The 19,845-nt window shown below is 37.3% G+C and overlaps 1 long non-coding RNA gene across 1 annotated transcript; it reads left to right on the top strand.

Annotated features, from left to right (window-relative positions):
- Positions 1–14,935: 14,935 nt before the first annotated feature.
- Positions 14,936–15,435, top strand: LOC117244018. The gene is made up of 2 exons (XR_004496320.1): positions 14,936–15,299; positions 15,387–15,435. It is a non-coding gene; the product is annotated as an uncharacterized LOC117244018 (long non-coding RNA).
- The last annotated feature ends 4,410 nt before the right edge of the window (positions 15,436–19,845 follow it).

A 19,845-nucleotide genomic window follows, 5' to 3' on the forward strand; every position in this document is an offset into this window, starting at 1 on the left:
TAAACACTTTAGTTACTTGATAGTATTCATATTTTCAAGCTTTCTCATGCTACTTTTAATATTGTTAATATTCTTAGCATGATTCCTAAAGAGTCAGGCTTACAAGGTCACTGTCTTTTTGTCCTTAGCTTCTGAAAATGAGCTCATTTCTCAGCTGGATTTGAGTCAAAAGCAGAGTACCTTAGCTGTCAGTAAGACTTAGGTGTGTGTTCTGAAAAGAGAAGGGAAACCCTGTACCAGCACTCGCTAAGAGAAAGGCTCCTGAATGAGAATTTGCATTACTAGACAGCTGTGAAGCCATGTGGGGAAACAATGTGAATGCTTTAAACAGGGAAAAAAAATATTGTACCAGAATTTCTGTCAACCCTAAGATTCAAATGCACAACAACAACAACAACAAAAAAATCTGTTCCATTTTGGTGCTCTCATCACTGTTTTTTGAAGATTTTCCTGTCCATTCTGTTAGAGTGAAAGCTGACACAGTGGGGCTTAGTGCTATAGCAAATGGTGGGCTTCATAACAAAACAGACATGGAATCCCAGGTCCCACAGGGCACTAACAATTATCCCACATAGTTACTCCTTAAGTATCAAATATATATAATCCCCTGTAGGGTCCCCTTTCATGCTGTAACTTCCATGTTCCATGTTCCCTCTTCTTCCATAGAAGAGGGAGGATGAGATTCCTAGGTTGTGCTAAGCTTTGGTGTCCAGCAGTTTGATTGACCATGAAGTGATAAGTAAGTAGTAGAACAGAGAAGGTTTCTTAGAGTTTACCCTTCTCTTGCTGCATGTAGAAAGGGCTACATAGGCTCCATGAAACACATTTGAGCTGCTGGAGAGTGCTACAAGTCAGGAAACTGATTTTTTGCCTCTTTCAAAAGCATTCCATAGAAAATTTACATAAAAGTGATTCTTCAAGGGAAGTCTTCTTCATAATTTAAGTTAGTTTAACTTCTAATAGATGGCCAAAATGATGGAAAATTCCATTGCAATCACAAGTTTTACTGGCAAATGATAAAGACTGAAGTTAGCTTTTTTAATGTTCTAACACTCATTGAGAAAACCTGAAAAATGAGTACATATAATTGCTTATCCATACCTTGTAAACACCATTTAAAACTTTAAAAATGTTAATGTGAATGCAAATCATAATTTTTCTCCCTCAGGAATAGAAAAGGTGTCTGAAGTTCATGCCAGAAGTCTCACGCTGCTAAGGTTTTATTACCTGAAATGCAGAATTTAAGACTATTAATTTCCTTAAAGATGGTGCAGTAAAAGTCATTGCTAGATGGAACATAAAGTCTCAGGGATTAATACAACAGTCACCAGTCTTTAAAACAAGAAGAGCAACAGTGCAAGGGATTAAGGTTTTGCAAATAAAACCAATGGGAAAAGTGCAGCTGTAATCAGTTATCATGAAATAACAGTGTGCTGGTTCTTTAAAAGTAAAAAATCAGCACTGTTTTGGATTCAAGCTTGTTTCTCTATCCATGTGTCTTATCAAACTTTCCAAATTCTCTGTGTTGGCCAAAGAGTAGCTGAAGATAGTGCTAGAGCACAAGTTAAGATAGTTACAAGCTGTTAGTGAAGATATCTTGGCAAAAATTGCATGAAAAGGCCTCACAGAAACACTGCATTGTCCCATGAATTCAGCATGTCAGAGCATCAAAGCACTCTGTAAACATTAGCTAAATGTTAGTCATAGTTCCTTTGACTGTAAGACAAAAATAAAATCCCCCTCCTTTGCAAATGCTGTAGAGTTGCAGTTTCCCTTGTCACATACAAGGCATTGAAGAGAGCAAGTCATATTTTCATTCAGAGTAAATCAGAAGACTCTGAATCCAGCTTACCAGGCTGTATGAAATATCATTTGGAAAGGACAGAAAGTGTGATATGTGAGAGAAGATTAAACTAAATTATAAGAATTAAACAGTCTGCTTTGTTGATTTGTTTGCGGTTTTTTTTTTCAATATTTACTATTTCTATTTACTATTTCAGTATTTATTTTTCACATATGTTGATTCTTTTTAGATCTTCCACCTGCTTCAGTTATGCTGCTTTAAGATCTCTGGTGATATGAGAAGAGTCTGTACAAAGGAAGAGAATTTGATGCCTACCACTGCTGAAAAAGGATTTGAAGGTAAAGCTGCAATCCAGTCTACCTATCCAGATACATGATACAGAGCAAACTGGAGCACTGTTTCACCTAAAAACCTCCTAAAGCAAGAACCTTGCCTCGTCAAGAGAATGAGAAAGGTCTCTCTGATATGTGCAGAGGGAAAACACCAGTCACCTATTTTAGGTATCTGTTTTTCTCATGTAGTCTATAAGGAACAGCATTTGTTTAGTGATGATAAGTGTCTTTGGCATAAGAGAATAGCATCAGAGCCTTCCCTACTTCAGGTGAAAGACTCAGATCTCTCCTTCTAGCTCCCAGACACTTCTTGTCTTCATCCACTGAGAGTGTAATGTCTCATGTATGAAGCTTAGAGGGGGTTGCACCCTGAGCTTAGTTTCCCTTGCCCAAGTCTGTGGCCTAAGTCCTGCATGAAGTTTCCATTTCTCTCGCTCTCTGGCAGTTTGGAGTTTTTCCTTCCTCAATGTGCAATTTTACAGGCTCACCATGAGGGTGGGAATGTCCTTCTCAGGATATCCTGTAGCTTCATCACTCAGAAGCTCTTCTGAGATACTTTAGCTGTGGCAGCAGCTGCTCTCACACTGGCAAAAAGGTGTGAATTTGGGTCTTATGAAATTAATTGCATTTGAGCAGCATCTCCATAACACAGTGTGTAGACGATGTATTATTTATGTGTAGAAGAGAAGACTGACTTCCCAGGTTGAGAAGCAGGGCCAGCATGTCACGGATAAATTGAACCAAGTGCATTTCTACTGTGATTTGGGACTGTGGGCATTTGTTTTCTGCACACCAGGTATGCTGTGTGGATCTGCAGATGTTTGTCCTCCTCTGAGCTTATTGTTGCCTAGAAATCACAGAGAAATGTACCACACTTTGTGGTGTTGTAAGGAGAAGGTCCTTAGGCAAGCTAGTAAATCTGGAACTGAGGATATTTTTGTAGTTCTTGGTCAAGTCTAGTTTTCACTTTTCTTCTCCAGATACTGAAGTCTGAACTAAGCACTGAATATTTTTACTTTCACAAAGAGACAAATTGAGACTTATATTCATCCCTAATGGTTATCTGTATGTCAATGATATTGACCCCTAAAATCTTCCTTGATTATTTGCCAGGCTGGGCTGAAGTCAGAGGCTAACAGTGCTCACAGAGAAGTTCCAAATCTCTGCTGATTAGCTGAAGCTGAGTCAAGACCTTTTTCATGAGACTAGGAGTGAAGATTTCCATTGTGCAAGGTGGAGTCTTTGTCAGGTCTGAAGTGTTTCTTAATATGATAACAAATAAAACTTGCCTTGTCAGTAGATTCAAATATCCAAAACTTTCATGGTCTTGTTAAGAGTGTGGGTGGTTCAGTAGGAGCGTGGAACATGGCATTTGTTATCAGGTGGGATACACAGAACAGCACAGCTACATGACACAAAGTCTTTTTTTAAAAGAAAAAAGAGGGCCAAGAATCCCTCATCTATCCTGGGAGAAGGGAGAAACCAGCTGAGTGACTTCAGAAGTTACAAAGGCAGGTCAAAAATCAGAAGAAAAAGGAGTGAAGCCTTTAAAGTGCTGGCGATTTTCTGCTTGCACTACCAAGCTTACAGGTACTGATCCAGCTCCAGTTCAACTATCTCTAGCGTATTCCTTTTTGCTTGAGCAACACAATAAAGCAGGTGAAGAGGTTTTTTTGAGTGGTAGTTGTAACAGCAGGATCTGTTTATGCAGTATGAGATTCATTCAAACATGGAATAAAGAGACGGATCTGAAAATATGGCTCTCTGCTTTTATCCATTGGTTTTGGGACAGTTTTCTTTTTGTAAAATTAGAAAAAGAAAGGAAACTGACCTTCAACAACAAGTAGAAGTCTAATTAAATTCTTCAATGATTTTTTTTTGTGTGTGTGCTTTTCAATGACTTTGATAATGGTGAGATGTAGAGATCACTGCACATTTCCATCTGGTTCGAGATCAGTGGTCACATAAGCTAGACTCATTCCCAGAACCTTTCACTCATATGAAAGGATCAAAAGCAGAATTCAGCTGTTCTGGGAATCTTGGTAGGTGATTAAATTAACCTTTATTTTTTTTCCCATTTACTGGTGTGATATGTAATGATTTCCTGTCAGCTGAGAGGAAGATCTGAGTAGACAGATTTCATATAAGCCAAGGGATAGAGATGAAAGACAGTAATGTATTAAAGGGAGAAGGAGTCTGCATGGTCACCCAGGTTTCCAGACATGTATTTTTAAAAAAATTGCAGCTGCCTCTGCTCAGAGTAGAAGCATCCTGGGATGCCAGTATCCCTGGCATCCTGGGATGGGGTGGATCAGGAAGAAACACAATGGGAGTATGGATGAAGATGGGAAAGTGGAAAAAAGGAGCTGAGTACTGACTGCAGGTAGGGATTGACAATGTTACAGTATCATAAAAAGGCTATGTATCTGGAGACTATTGTAGTATTTGACAGAGGACATAATAGAATTCTGTTATAAATGTAACATTTGGAAATTCTCTTATTGTTAATGATATAGTTGAAGTAGCAGAGAAAGCATCTCACTCAGCATTTATATTGAGTGCATTTTCTTTTTGTCTTCAAGAAGATGCAGGGCACTTTGAGTTACAGCCACATAATTATGGGTGATAGTTAAAGAAACAAACAGGTCTGAAGTTTAAATGCACAGTGCTAGAAGATCATCTACATTTAAACCATATTTGAGCATTATTCAAAGCTTGTCTCAGACTGGATTTTCAGCTTCAATTAATTCCATGAGTCTGTAAGTTAAAGTTCTTAGTGTAAAAGTAGGATTATTTTCAGTTTGCTTTAAGTTTCTCCTTGCGAAGAGATGTGAAAGAGCAGGAGTACTATTTCTACAGAGCATTGATCATTTACTTTATATTAACAGCAACATCTCTGAAAGAGCCATCCTTAGATCTGCTAAATGATACACTTGCTGGTCTGCAATCTGCTGGGGTTTAGAGAAACTCAATCTCTTTCAATTTAAACTCTATTCTCTTTGGTTTAAGGCTCACATTTGGCGCTGGATATGATCTTTTGACCTTCACAGTGGAGATGGTGGATATCACAAGGACTTCTAGAGGCTTCCCTGTTGTTCCTTTAGATTGACAGGGCAAAGCTGTCGGCTATCAACAACGAGGTGCCAGAAAAACCTCATGTCTTCACTTAATACTTGACCTGACTTCTCAAGTGTTCTGAAGGCAGCTATTGACACTGCACCTGCAGTTGCTATATCTTTCATCACAGTAGATAGTTTAAGGAAACCATCCTTTAAATATTTTAGGGGGGTTTTCTCGTCCACTGGTGGCTGGATGACATGTCTTTTCTCCCATTCCCCTTCATGCTTTTGGAAACCTCCTACTACTAAGATCATCTCATCACTATGAAATCTCATTAAGGATGAGAAATGCATCATTCTCTGAAGCTATACATTTTCCTTTAGGTGTATTTATCCTCAGTATTTACTCACAAGGGCTTAAAAGGGAAAGAATGGGATTCAATCCCTCTCACCATGACCTTTAACAGTTCTTTCACTTATTTATTTACTGCTTAATTTCTGGCTCATGCTGTTCCCATTTATTATTTAACTCACTATATTGCCCGATTCTACAAGGTCAAGGTGCTGTTTATTGAAAAGATGTACGTAATAAAATACTCAAACATCATGTCATTGCTTTTAAATTAAATGCCTCAGAAAAACAGAGTTGAGTAGTTAGTGAGCTAGTTAAGTGGTCTAGCATGTTTACAAGGAAACACAGCATGCCTGGAAGGAATTTCTAATTTTAAAAATTAAAACCCTGGCTTTCCTCAAGGGTGAGGTATCTTCGAGAGCACAAATCTACCATGAAATGCAATAACTCTCTTCTCTGAAACAATGCAGACAGCATTTTTAATGGAGGGTTTTAATTATTTATGTGAGAAACTTCAGCCCTGGGAATTGCAATAGTAGGATGGAAACTGGGACAATCCTTATCTTCCTGTTTAAATAGAGGTGGCTCTTTATGAAGCCATCAGAGTTGTTCTTTTTGTCAATGATGCAAATATTTTCTGACCATCACAGAATCAGAAATTTCTTATCCCATACCATGTTTCTCTAGTAGGTTGAGTATCCTGATGGGAAAAGTAGGAGTACTCTAATCTCTTTTTAATTCTTAATATTCTCCAAAGTCCTGTCCCTGCTGTCATAATAAAAGGCTGGCTGCTTTTGGGGCTCAGGTAGTTTTATGAGACGTCTTATGGGCTCATAAGTAACACTGTTCCTTTGCAGTATCTTACACTGCATTGCACAAATCTGTGTGCATATGCTTCCTGTCGGCTTGATTTTGTAAGTTTGCTTTATGGTGCTCTTCTCCTCAGCTAAGCCACTTTTATTTGTCCTTTTTTGTTACCTTCAACCTTGATGGAGTTTATCTATGGATGTTGGTATTGACTTCATTGCTGTCACCTGAAAAATGTGGAATCTTTTCAAAACATTTTTTTGGTAAAACTCACCTTAACACTATCAGTTTTTGATGACTTTTTGAAATTAGAAGTAAGCAACTGAAAGAACAGAATTAATGAAGTTAATTACTTAGTAAAAAAGAGTTTGGATTCAAAATGGAGAGCCTGGGAATTAGTACCATAGGAGCAAAACAGAACTCAACGTTCCTTTTAGTGATCCAATACTGCCAGCAGCCAGGGATTTCAGCAATGAAACATGGCAGAAGATGAAGGGAATAACGAGATGTTGCCAGGGCACTGAGCTTGCTACACAAGACATAATGCAGCCACTCTGACTGTTGGGAGCTCAGGGCAATATGGTTCTGTTCTCATCTATTCCAAAAGTTAATTCAGCTCCTTCAGCAGCGACTCTGTGTTTATTCCTGGACTAAAGGAGATGGTATGTAAAGTAAAAGATGTATACTGCTGGTTTTAACCCACAATCTTCCCTCCACTCAGTGCTGTAGTCACAGCACAGCCAAAACAGAGCCTGTCTTCTCTTTGAAAATCTGTTAAATAGTTTCCTATTTAAAATGTCATCTTTTAGCATGACATGTTGAGCTACAAGGATTTCATTTGAAACAGGGCCGTAATGGTCTGGATATGGTTCAATAAAATAGTGAGATGAATCAATTTATTGAAATAATGGTTTCTGTATATACTACTGCTATCCACTTTAGAGAGATTGAATGAATACTTTCATGCCAGCTCTAGATATATTCTTCCTTTACACTTGATACAACTTTTTTCCCTGTTCTTGAAGTTCTCAAAAGTTCAAGATCACTCAGAAGTGAAACGACTTTTATCTTTAGCTCACAAAGATGTTAAGACTGGGAGAAAGGTTGAATGTTTCTCTAGATGATGCTACAACAGATCCAAAGATAAGTAAAAATGTTGATACAAAAAATGTTCTTCTACTCCTATTACTTTTTTGCCTTTCTTACTGTGAGGAGAAAGCTGAGATAGAAAGTACCTAATTTATCTGCAGGGGCACCTTTCCTTACAGGAAATATTCAGCTGGAAAGAATGCATGGTGCAAATAAAGTTCCAAGGGAAAAGATAGCATAAGCCAGAGAGTCACATCATAGAATGAAGGAAAGACTCAGTAAAGTTGCACATAAAATACTGGAAATACCATAGATGTAGGGGAAGAAGGGGTCCTTGGGTTGGTTTATATGACCTTCCCAGTATTACATAATTTAGTCCAGCTCCATTGGCAGTAGTCTTCAAACCAGTAAAAGAAAGACTTAGGTGATGCAAATCTGCACATTGTAAAGATAAAGTCATGCACTGCACTGATAAAACTCTATCAAGTATGCAATTAATGGGAAAAAGAAAAGAATTTGACTTATTTTTATTAGGGATGGATTCTGATCACCAGATTCTCAAATCCAGTGAAGAGCTCTGCTTTTCAGGATTAAAGGCTGTATTTTCTCCAGCTGATTTCTCCATTCCACAGAAAGATTTTAAAATATGAATTGTTATTCTGTTCTAGATGACTGAAATGCAGAGCATTGACAGAGACGTAAGATGTGGGGAAACAATCTTTTTTACCACTGAAGTGTTTTCATAGCGTGTTTGAATAGGGAGGAGATAAGAAAATTCATTGCTTTTATTGTTAAATGAAAGGAAGCAGAAAATAATCCATTGGTGGCCTGATCTTTCACACAAAAACCCCAGGAGTTTTCTAGTCACTCTGCCTCTGTCAGTGGAGCCAATAATCCCTCTTAAAGCTGCCCTGCTCAAGGAAGCTAGTCTAAATCTCAGCTTCTGAAGTTTGAAATTGCCAAGTAAGTAATTCCACTCCCAGATTTAGGTAGTTATTTTGGACCATGTTTAAGGTGAGAAGAACAGTGTGAAAGCCAGTGATTACAGAAAGAAAGGTGGATATCACAGGGTGGTGTTACGAATTTCCACTTTGGTTTTCAGTGCCTGGTGAAGATGTTTTCTTTCAGTACCTGCTCAAGGGACAGGGAGATGCACTTCAACGGATTTCTGTGGGGATTCAGTCCACCTCAGTCATCAAGCTCATTAGCTACAAAAGTGGCACCCCAGCAGTGTGTTTGGGTGTGTGAGAAGAGTTTTATGGAGAAGAGAGTAGAGGAAGAGATTTCAGTGGTTAGATGGGCAGGTGAGCTGCTGCTACCTGCCCAGTTGGGGATGGTTGGAGTGTGCCTGCCTGCATGCAATGCTCTCCCAGAACAGTGCCCAGGCAGTGCTGTACTTGCTTCCCTCTCCAGTGCACCTTGGTATAATACACTCAGATAATCCCAGTGCTTAAAAAGTGCCGTTCCTTCTGCATAAAGGAATCACTCATGTTAAAAGATGATTCATCACTGGGGAGGAGTGAACTGCTTTGTAGGCTAGGGGAGAAAAAAGTCTCTGTTACCTGAGATTCTTGGAGGTGGCAATAAAGATATTTTGGCTGATTCTGGGTCCAAGGATCAAGTTGTTCTTAGGGTTAGGAGAAGGCATATGTTTGATAAGTATTCATCATCTCAGAGTGTAGCTAAGGTGTACTTATTACTTGCAATTCTATTTCTTTTTTTGACAGAAAAACCTACAGACTTCATGGGTGAAAATAAGATATTTTTTCTATTGTATTTTCATGACTAGAACCTGACATCATAATTTATGTCAGAAACAGAAGTTTCTGGAAAAATCATATTACCTATATTTTGCTGTTGTTATTTTTGCTGGACAGATCCCAAAGATGAAGCAATGCTAAATCCCATATATCTGTGATCAGGAATGACATGCATGGGATGTGTCCTCTTGACCCTGTTGAATCATTCAGTTTCAGTTCTTAAGTTTAGGATGCTTAAAGATGAGTTTCTCCCCACACAGGTATAAAGGAAGGGAGAAAAGTTCTTTTCATCTGTATTTTCTATCACCAGGTTATTCTAAATGTCTGCAAGCTTAAGGATTTTGATTACTACTATGACATACAAGTCCGAGGAAGACCTATATAAATGAGGATGAAAATGTGTGAAAAATTTTGGTCTTACCTCATATGGTTAAGCAGATGGCTACACTTGCTATTCTCAAGACACAAGAATATTCCATATGGGAAAGGTGAGAATGGGAAAGCTGTGCTGAAATATAAATACATTGTTACTTAGTATCTAAAGATAATTTACATACACACAGACATTAGGACCAATGCCTAAATGTGCAATTTGCTCTGAAATCTCTCTCACTCTTTATCTTTTCATACATATTTTTCAACACTGGAGGATAGTGATTCCAGAATTCTCAGTTGGGAGAGAGGAAATTAATGCTATACCTTGCCTCTCAGAGCAAGCTCATACTGCAAATTGTCTTTGAAGTTACTTGATCCCTTAACAAATTAAATTCATTACATTTGTTTCATGGCTATCATGACAGCCAAGTGCAGAAAAGGTGTTTGTGTAAGGCTTAGAACTGTCCTTTACCTTCAGACAAACAGATATTAGAGTGAAATTCAGATTATCTCTCTTCCACAGAAAGGTCAAATGTAGGACATCTTCATATGACATGTAATTTTGTATGGAAAATGTTATGTTATTTGATATGCTGACATCAGAGAAACATTATTTTAGTTAATTCCCATGAGCTGCAAAACTTGATTTCGGTATCTGTTACTGGCAGCAGAAACCAATTAAAAAATATCTTATACAAGCATAACTGTGGGTTTTCTACATTGGGAATTTTTACAGTAAATTAGTGGCATTTCTTTCTCTGTGTGGAAACAATAGAGGGAAGGGCTACCATATCAGTTCAATTTATCCAGGACTAAAACTGTGCCAGGTGCATTCACTTGGCATCACTAGCAAAGGATTACAGGAACCACCATCATTCATTTAGGAACACAGGTGCATGTATTTCTCACAGTTTTATTCAGCCACCTGCTATAGGTACAAGAAGAATTTCAGACCCTACAGAGAGTGCAGAAAAGGGATTATGTTCAGATGAGGTGAAGAGCAGTGGTGGGATCCCTTTGCTGTATTGTACTGTGTGATATCCTCCAGTAGGATGTATTGCCTGACCTCTGTGTGCTTCTCCAGCAAGCTGCAGGTCTCCTGTAAGCCCTGTGTCCCAGCTAGCAGTGCTGCACTGGTGTTATGGATAAGCCTACAAATGGTGAGAGGTGCCCTCATTGAGGTAATGGGGTCACTCCCCTGAGGTGGGACTGCTCCCCATATTGCAGGCACTGGAGCATTTTGTAAGGTGGGGAAGTCCCAGCCTAGAGGTGTCCATGTGTGAGTGAGGTGTTGAAGCTCCTGGTGCTCTTGATGCAGGCACTTGATTAATTTTTCCAAACAGAAGTTTTTATTTCCATGTGTGTGTTATGGAGCCAGTTCCTACAGGATGTTTATGCCTGCTTAAAATACCTGCCAGAGGCCAAGTGGGATAGCCCTGGCACCTTAAATTCCCAAGCTACTTGTTTATGTGCAATCAAACTCTAAATCTACACTGATTACAATGGGAACTCAGATGTCCAATTCCTAGGTGCCCACATACAATTACTTAAACTTGGTCATAGTCTGTGTGTGGATTTTTCTGTTCTAGCTTCTATGGGGTAATGAGTGTAGTGATATTTTCCACTTAAAAAATAGTGTGTGCTCTTCTAATTATCTGAAAAATGACATGTCCTCTACCAGGTCTTTATTTACTGCTGAAGAGCTTCTCCATGCAGGAAAAGTTAAGGGAAATTCTCTCTCACTACTGAATTTATCTTTGACTGAGGTGTTGTTTAGTGATAGACTCATAGAAAGGTGTAAAAATATGTAGTCTCTTAGCTTTATGACTGGCATTTCAATAATTAATATTGATTCACAACAAATATTTTGTGGGAAAACCATTTTGTTTGCTTTACTGATTTTACTCTCTTCTATCCATTTAGCTATTTCTATTTGATTTCTGTTAGTTTTGACATACAAGCATTTATGTTTGACAGCGATTCAAGAAATGTGATGTTATCACCTGTCTGTAGAATTAGTCGTCTGGGTATCACTGAATATCCTTTTCACTAGATAGGTATTTCATTGTCTTTTAAATGGTCAGTCCTTACTCCAGCAACAATGGAATGACAAGTGTATTTGTGTGGCAAAAAGAAGGTGTACAGACACATTCCTTTTGCATATCTAATATAATTGAAAGTGATTCAGTCCAGACTGTTTTTTCATGAGGATTCTGACAAAATGTCTTTAAGTTGAAGTATTGACCTTAGAAAGAGACTTAGTCACAGGGCTACCCTATGAAGGAGCCACTTTCCCTCAAAATGAAGTGTTCGAGTCCAAAATCATGCTCAATGTTTTTGATGCCCCAGAGCTACTTGGAGAACTGAGCTCATCCAGAAGTCTCAACAAGCTTCACAAATTGGTAATTTCACTACTTATGTACTACATGTAATTTTCAAATAGAGGTCTGCCAGATGGGAACTCCCACAAAAAGTAACCAAAAGGAGTTTGGAATTTTCAAGTTTCTATCATTTCAGCTGGCAGAGGGATTCTGTTCAGTATTTAAGTACACCTTGGTTGTCTTGCGAGTTAAAACTCAAGAAATTATTCTGTACATATAATGTACAGGGAATATGAGTGACCCCTGCAGTCAAAAGGATTACTTATCTTTGTTTTCATTTCTAAAATAAACCTCTGAAATTGTTAAACAGGAAAAAACTGAACATATTTCCAAATGCAAAAAAAAACAACGCACCCAAGCAGTTGTCTGCATTTTTGTAATGGACTAAAATTGCATGAACATACAATACATTCAGGATTGATTTAAAAGATGCTAGATGAGAAAGGGGATTTTTTTAAGGGTCTATAAATTTAAAAATATCAGCATTTTCTGGTTTCCATTTATAACAGTAATCAGAGAATTTCAAATGATTTTATCTTAATTAGTGCTCCATCTCTAATTTTAAGATGACATCCCCATGTAGCTGCCAACTGCAGCTACACAGGGGAGTATCTGCTTATTGTAAGCACTTGCTCTGCTTTTCCAGGTGTCTAGACATGCACTGACTGCATTGCTTTGTTGGAATTACCAGTATAAATTATTTTATCAAGGGGATTTTAATGATTTCCAAGCAGTGGGGTTTCAGTGAAAAGCCAGCCGTTACAGGTGTCATGAGACATGTAGGTGCATTATTCAGAAGGTGCAAGAAGTCTTAGTGCCAAGAGGTATCACCTTCCACAGGAGGAAAGTGAATTCCTATGCTTGCCTCAGAGAGAGGTCTGATTTTGGTAAAAGCCACAGTATCTGGATTCAAACTTCCTAACATGAAGATAGATGACATTGTGTACATAACTCTGGACAAAAATCCTGGAAGAAACTCTTGTGGTATCAAAGTTTGGAGGCAAATCCTGCCTGGATGCACAGTATATGTATTTTCTGAAGTGATATTATGGCTTCTTTTGATTTGGTGCAGCCTACAAGAGCACCAAACTAGATTGCAAGTCCCAGTGCTTGGGATAACAAGCAAGTATTTGACCTAGGCTGTAGAAATTGTATAACTTTGTGAGGAGGGTTTAATTTCTTCCTGTTATTGGCAAAACCATTGCAGTCCTATAGTCTCAAGGAGAATGAGTGACTGGCTTGTGTGCTCTGAAAGATCCACACCAAAATTAAAAAGATGCACTTGAAACCTCTTCCTTCCTACTCCCATGTTTTGATTTCTGTACTTTAGACCACTTTCTGTGACAATTTGAAACCAAGTCTCATCCTCACCCTTTGGGTTTTTATCAGTTCTGATCTTATTTTTGTCCTGTCTTGCCATTTCTAATTTTTCAGCTTCAACCTTGGGTTGAAAACATCACCTTACTTCCTCATGTGCTCTCAAGAAAAATGGACTGGCTAGAAGCATTTGTGCTTATGTGCCCAAAGAAGTGAAGGTGTGCTTTAGGTGTAATCATCTGGAGCTGAGCTATATTGGCACTAGCACAAGTGGTAACTGTTCCAGTTCTGAAGCGTTGGTTGGAAAACAATATTTCATATTGTACTGCTCAGCCATGGATTTCACATCTTCCTTGTGCTGCAGAAGTGCAAACAGAAGAATGAGTCCCAAGAAAAATGGCAGAGACAAATTTGATTATCAACTACACACTATTAATAACTCTCATCTCTCCCTGCTTGAGATCTTCTCTAGTTTAATTAATTGCCTGATCTGAGACAAAGCTTCTGGATAAACACACACTTATGAATATTGCAGATAAATCAGGCAGGGAATTCTAAATGGCATTCATCATTTCTTTCTTTTTGAAGTGTCCTCCAGGCACTAATTTGCCTTTTCATTTTATTATTTTTTTATTATTAATAATCTTTTTTGTACTTTAATTGGAGAAAAGCGGGTGTGGTCATAATAAACTTATGGCATTGCTGTTATCTTTTTTTTTTGGTGCTGTCATAATGCCTAGTTCATAGAAGACATTGAATTACGCTAAACTATTTGGGAAGTTTTATTCTATTTATGGGCCTGCATAGCAAGTGAACTTTCCCTCCCCCATGTGGAAGGAATGAAGGTGAAAAAGGAGCCAGATCTTTTACTCAATCATTTAACTTTGATTTAGGAAACTCATGTTCAATTTCTTATACAGACAAATAAAGATTTAAAGATAAGGCATTTGAATAAGTAAATACATTTTGGCACATAACTTTTCTTAGGTTAGGTCCTAGGTGTGTTAGGAGAAAATATATAAATATGGATCTGTGCCTTCATTGCTTTGGGGTTCATTTCTCCATTGTTTAATTAAAAGTGAACTTTCTTCAGGTATCAGAGGAGCTATGATTATAAATTTTCTCACTTTTAAGAAGGATGCAGATACAGCAAACTGCTCTGATACTTGTATAGAACTGTAGATTGTAATATATATACACAGCACTTTGGTACTAAAAGGCGCAGTTGTGAAATTTTATTTCTTTTTTAGTCTTATTTCAAATTGTTATGTACTAAAATAGTGTGCAATAGTCTTGAATACCAATGCCATTGCAATTGCAAATTTTTAGCATTTCATGAATCCTTGACTGCTGTTAATAATTTTATTTTAACCGTACACATTTGGTATTTTTTAGTGAGTCCTCCATTTCTGTGCAGTCAAATATGCATTTTTATTCTCCATATTCAGAATTTTGAAGATTAATCTGCTGGTGATTGAAAGAAAAAGAAATCCACAGCTAAGAGTGTTGGAGTCAAGAACCACCTCTAGACAGCTGATGTCATTGAAACAGAGATATAGTGGGCTTTAGAGTTCTGCCTCTTAAAAAGAAAAACAAAAGAAACAAAAAAAAGACATAAAAGTGAAAAAGGAAAGAGCAAGCAATAAATATAAAAAGGAGAGGAGTACCAGTTCTTCCTTATCCAATACTTTCCTTAAAAAGTTGTAATGCTTAAGAATTTGGTGTTATCTTACTAGCATACCTTAGTGTGAAGAAGCCATTCACCATTAAGTATACTTTGAAAACTTATGGAAACCAGTTCCAGCTGCATCTCTACATTATTTCCTTTATTATGGAACAAAATTGTCTTGTTTTCTATAATTTTTCTAGCACTAGGAAATACCATATAGCCAGGGGAACCTCTTATGGCTCTCTGAATTTTTTAACATCTACAAGCTGCCTCATTTCCAGCTATTTTCTACTATGGAAGGTGATTTGTTTAACAACAAGATATTGAAATGTTAAGGCCACTTTGGGAATGGAGGTATGTGGTGATGATGTGAGAAGCACCAGCATCTGTAAATACACAGCTGACTGCTGATATAATCACTTTTGGTGTCTTCACTTGTAGGTGTCCCTCTTACTTCAATCAACGGGAACAATAAAAGTGTGTACTCGCTCCTGTGGGTGTACCCTGCATTACAGTAATGAATCTTAATACCCTTTCTCAAAAATAAAATAATACAATTGAGAGGTCTCCAATGTGCTCAGACAAAGCAGAACTGTCCAAATTACACTGTGGCTGCAATAATAAATTTTATGTTGTCCTTTGTTATCTAATAGCCACAGACTTAAACAATGAAATGAGACGATGCTGTAATGAAATTCCACTAGTCTCCCTGACACCATGGAAGAATTGAGACTATTAAGTGAACTGCAAGGGAGAGAGAAAAATTATCTATGGACAGACATTTGTATATTAGGTGGTGATTTTTCTACAGATGCACTAATTACAATTTTAATTCATGCATGAAAAAAAAGAGGGAGCACACATTACTTCTGTCAAAATAGTTCTGAATGCTGTGAAGCTGGTAATGAGTAATGTTCCCTTGGATGAAATGTTAACATGTCTTTTCAGTGTTATTTTGCTCTACTCCCTTGTTATCTTGTAGAAAATGTTGATTATTATTCAAGCCTTAAAATAAGAATATAATGAGTACGTAGGATTTCAGAAAGAAAACACAAAATGCAAGACAAGCAAAACCCTTTATCTGAAAGTATTTTTTATTACTCTTCAAAAGTTCTTCAGCTGTTTAGAAAAGTATCTATAAATCTCTGCTTATCTTGATACATACTTAATCATAAGATAATGAACTGTGCTGAGTGGTGACATGCACCAGTAACCCCATTTTAACATGATAATGCAGTGCTATTAGCGCATTTTTTCTGTAGTGCACAATATTGTGCCTAATGGAAATAATGTCCTGTAGGCAGATCTATTGTGCCATCTCCTCTAGGTTTTGCTGGAGTTCTTTAGTACTTAATAGCCTGAGGGAATAATTGGGTGTGTAACTAAATCAAGATTTCACAGTCAAACAAAGGATCAGAGAACTAGGGGGAATGTTCACCATTTTGTGATGGTTTACTCCAAATAAAACAGCATTTATATATTTGAAAGTTTCCTAGGGACTTATAGCAAAATTATTAGATATTAAATACCATCCAGTGTTCAAAGAGAAAGAGCAGGGAATTACTGTCTTGTCTGATAAGACATTTATATGTTTTCCTCCCTTCTTATATTAAATGTGTTCTACAGAATTATACCTTGACAGCTTCTGAGAGAAAAAAAATTAACTTGTCATAGTCAATACTATTCTGGTGTTACAGGACGTTCAAAATAGGAATATAGAATCATAAAATCATAGAATGGTCTGGGTTGGAAGATTAAAAATTATATAGTCCAACTCCCCCACCGTGGACAGGCCATATCCATGGTCATTGCTGCTTCCTGATAATTGCAAACTGTGTGGGATTCTCTGCAGTGATTGTGACCAGACAGTACCATGCAGATATAATGCATGACCTTCCTTGCTACTTTGATGTGTCAGCTATTCATCAGCCTGAGTTAGTAAAATATTATTTTCCATCTTCTGTTATTGGACATGCAGGTTTAATGATATTCATCTTCATTTAAAATTTTTGCCACCGGTAATGGAACAGAAGTAAACTCTTCTGTCATGTATTAATTTTTACATTAAAGTGCTAAAAGAGCAAAAGTTGATTATTCAACTCCTGTGTTTTCTCCATAACTCTCACAGTGAAATTTGCCTGTTTATTTGTTTTAGTTGACCCAGCATGACTACAAATGCAGTCCAGTACTTGGTCCTTGTTTCCCAGCAATACTCAGAGCTGGCACTGCATTATAGACTCCAAAGTGTAAATGAGAAGTTTTAGATTCTCCATGGGCATGAGCTCTCAATGACTTCAGCCCATTTTTATCAGAATAAAACCAGTATTTTTATAGGCATCTTTAAGATTTATGACCCTCTGAAGGAAAATAATGCCTAAAATTAAAGTAAATATAACATTTTCCTATACTCCACTTTCAAATAGTAACAAAATTGCTGATGCTATTTGAATCAGCAAGCAACTGATGAAAACAAACTATCAGAAAATACAATCTTTAAAGAGAATCAGAATATAAATGACTAAAAATTTGATGTAACGGTGATGTAAATTGGAATTTCCTGAACTGCAACTATTGAAATTATGTTAATTTTTAAAATAAGAGCAGAATATGAATTGACCTGGAAAAGACTGAATATATTTTGCTTTTGATCCTTTATGCAAGGGTTAAGGGTTTTTTTTTCCTTATTATTAAAATTTCCATGGTTTTGTCCACAGCTGTTACAGTAGCAAAACCCAGGTACTCAGATAAAGATGAAGAATCATTTAGAAATCCAAGCAAAATTTTTTGTTGGATGTCAGTAAAGAAAGAAGGGAAATGTACATTAAAGAATTCTGTAATTATACATTTTGCATCATTTTTTTGAAACAGTTTACACCATCTTTAAGACAATGTTTATCATGAAGCTGGTTCCTTAGCTCCATCAGATTCCAACTTATTTCCATATTGCTTAAACTGCTTTTATTTATTTTACATAAATGTATTGTTTATGAACAAACGTGCGACACTGCAAGTTGAATTACTCTCCCTAACTACAAAGTTGGCACAATAAATATGTTAGCATTGCCTAGCTGAAAGACTGCTCATCCAGCCTGAAGAAATCTCCTCTTCTTGAATGTACTGAAGTGCTTGAAAACTTCCCTCAATCAAGCTTGAAAAAAACCTTTCATTGGTTAGATGCCAAGACTTCATTTACTTGCTCACACCCTCACTTGTCTGCTTCAGAAAACCTTTATTTATTTAGTAACTTTTTAAATACTAACAGTAAGTATATGGTTGGGAGAGTAGGAAACAACTCTTTGAGTTTCCAGAGAATAAGCATTCTGCCTTATTCCATAGCATACTGCCTCCATTTTTTCCCCATACTTTCTGCTGAGATATGCTGTCCTGCTAGCATATACATGACCTTTGTGTACCAGATTACATCACATGAGTTTTAATAATATTAAGGTGTTTGAATGTTTTCCTAATACAAAAGTAAGTACACAGCACAGGGCACAGTAAGAACAGCTTGCTTTTCCTCTCCAAAACATGATGGAATATCGCTGTGAGACAATCACATTGGGAACTAACAACTGTAATTTTCAATATATCTGAATGTACCAAATTTTTGAAAAGATTCTTTCTGTGAAACACAGTAAAATGAGCACTGTCACATCACTGTAAGCTGATAGAGACTCTGTCAGACTTTTGAAAGCTAAATTAGAAGATGTCTGCCCACACAAAGAAAATTATCTTATTAGTAAATGCTTTTTTTAATGACGACAAAAGTGAGACTTCAGCCAAAAGAAAGGAGAAGTTATGGATAGCAGAAGATGGACTTTAGAATTAGCAGAAATTAAGGGAGCAGTATTAGTGACTTAATTAAGATCAGTTATGTTATGCATATTTTGAAAAATTTGATGGCGGTTTGAGAAGTTCACTCTGCTAAACATGCAACATTCATCTTCTGCGTTTCCTTCCTAATTTGGGAATGGGTGGTCATGCACTGGGACAAGCTCCCAGAAAAGTGGTTACGGAACCAAGACTGACAGAGTTCAAGAAGTGTTTGGACACTGTTGTCAGGCTCATGGTGTGACTCTTGGAGTGGTCCTGTGCAGGGCCAGAAGTTGGACTTGGTGAACCTTGTGGGTCCCTTCCAAGTCAGGATATGCAATGGTACTTGGGTTCCTTTGCAGAACACTGTTGGGAACCTTTTTAAGATTACAGTGATTGGAAATCCTAGAGGTAATGTAAATACTTTATTTTCTTTACACAAAATGACAAGCAATATTCTTGAGCAAAAATACTGTGTGCTCCCACAGTTAACAGCCTCAGATGTTCATATCTTGCTTAGATGTGGTTAGAAATGTTTTGGAGAATAACAAAAAGGCACTTTAATTTAGCCAAAGTTTTGCTTCAAATACTATGTCCCCCGTCTAAATTGAATTCAATTTTAATAACAGTAATTATCACAATGGAAAATTCTGTGTCAGTTTTCACCAATGGAGCCCAAAGTGCTTGGTAAGGAAGAGTAGAAGATCACTTACTGCATCTGACACTCTTTGGCTGGGATTTATTATCATTACTTTGAATTGTGGTTTAACCCCAGCTGACAACTAAGCTAGGAAAGCAGCTGCTCACTCCCTTTTCTTCCCAAGAGGAATGGGGGAAAGACTCAGAAAAACAGTAAAATTTGTGTGCTGAGATGATAACTGTTTAATACTTGAAAGAAAAAAAAAGATAATGATAATTATGACATAAAGAAAAAAGCAAGAGATAAAACTAAAACCCAAGAGAAACAATAGATGCATATTATAATTGCCCACTGCTTGCTGACCTGTGCCCACCCCATCCCAGAGCAGTGATTGTCTGAGACAACTCCCTGCATTTTATACACTGAGCATGAATTTTTGTGGTATAG

The sequence above is a fragment of the Parus major genome, chromosome 1 (genome assembly GCF_001522545.3).
Source record: "Parus major isolate Abel chromosome 1, Parus_major1.1, whole genome shotgun sequence".
Classification (NCBI taxonomy): domain Eukaryota; kingdom Metazoa; phylum Chordata; class Aves; order Passeriformes; family Paridae; genus Parus; species Parus major.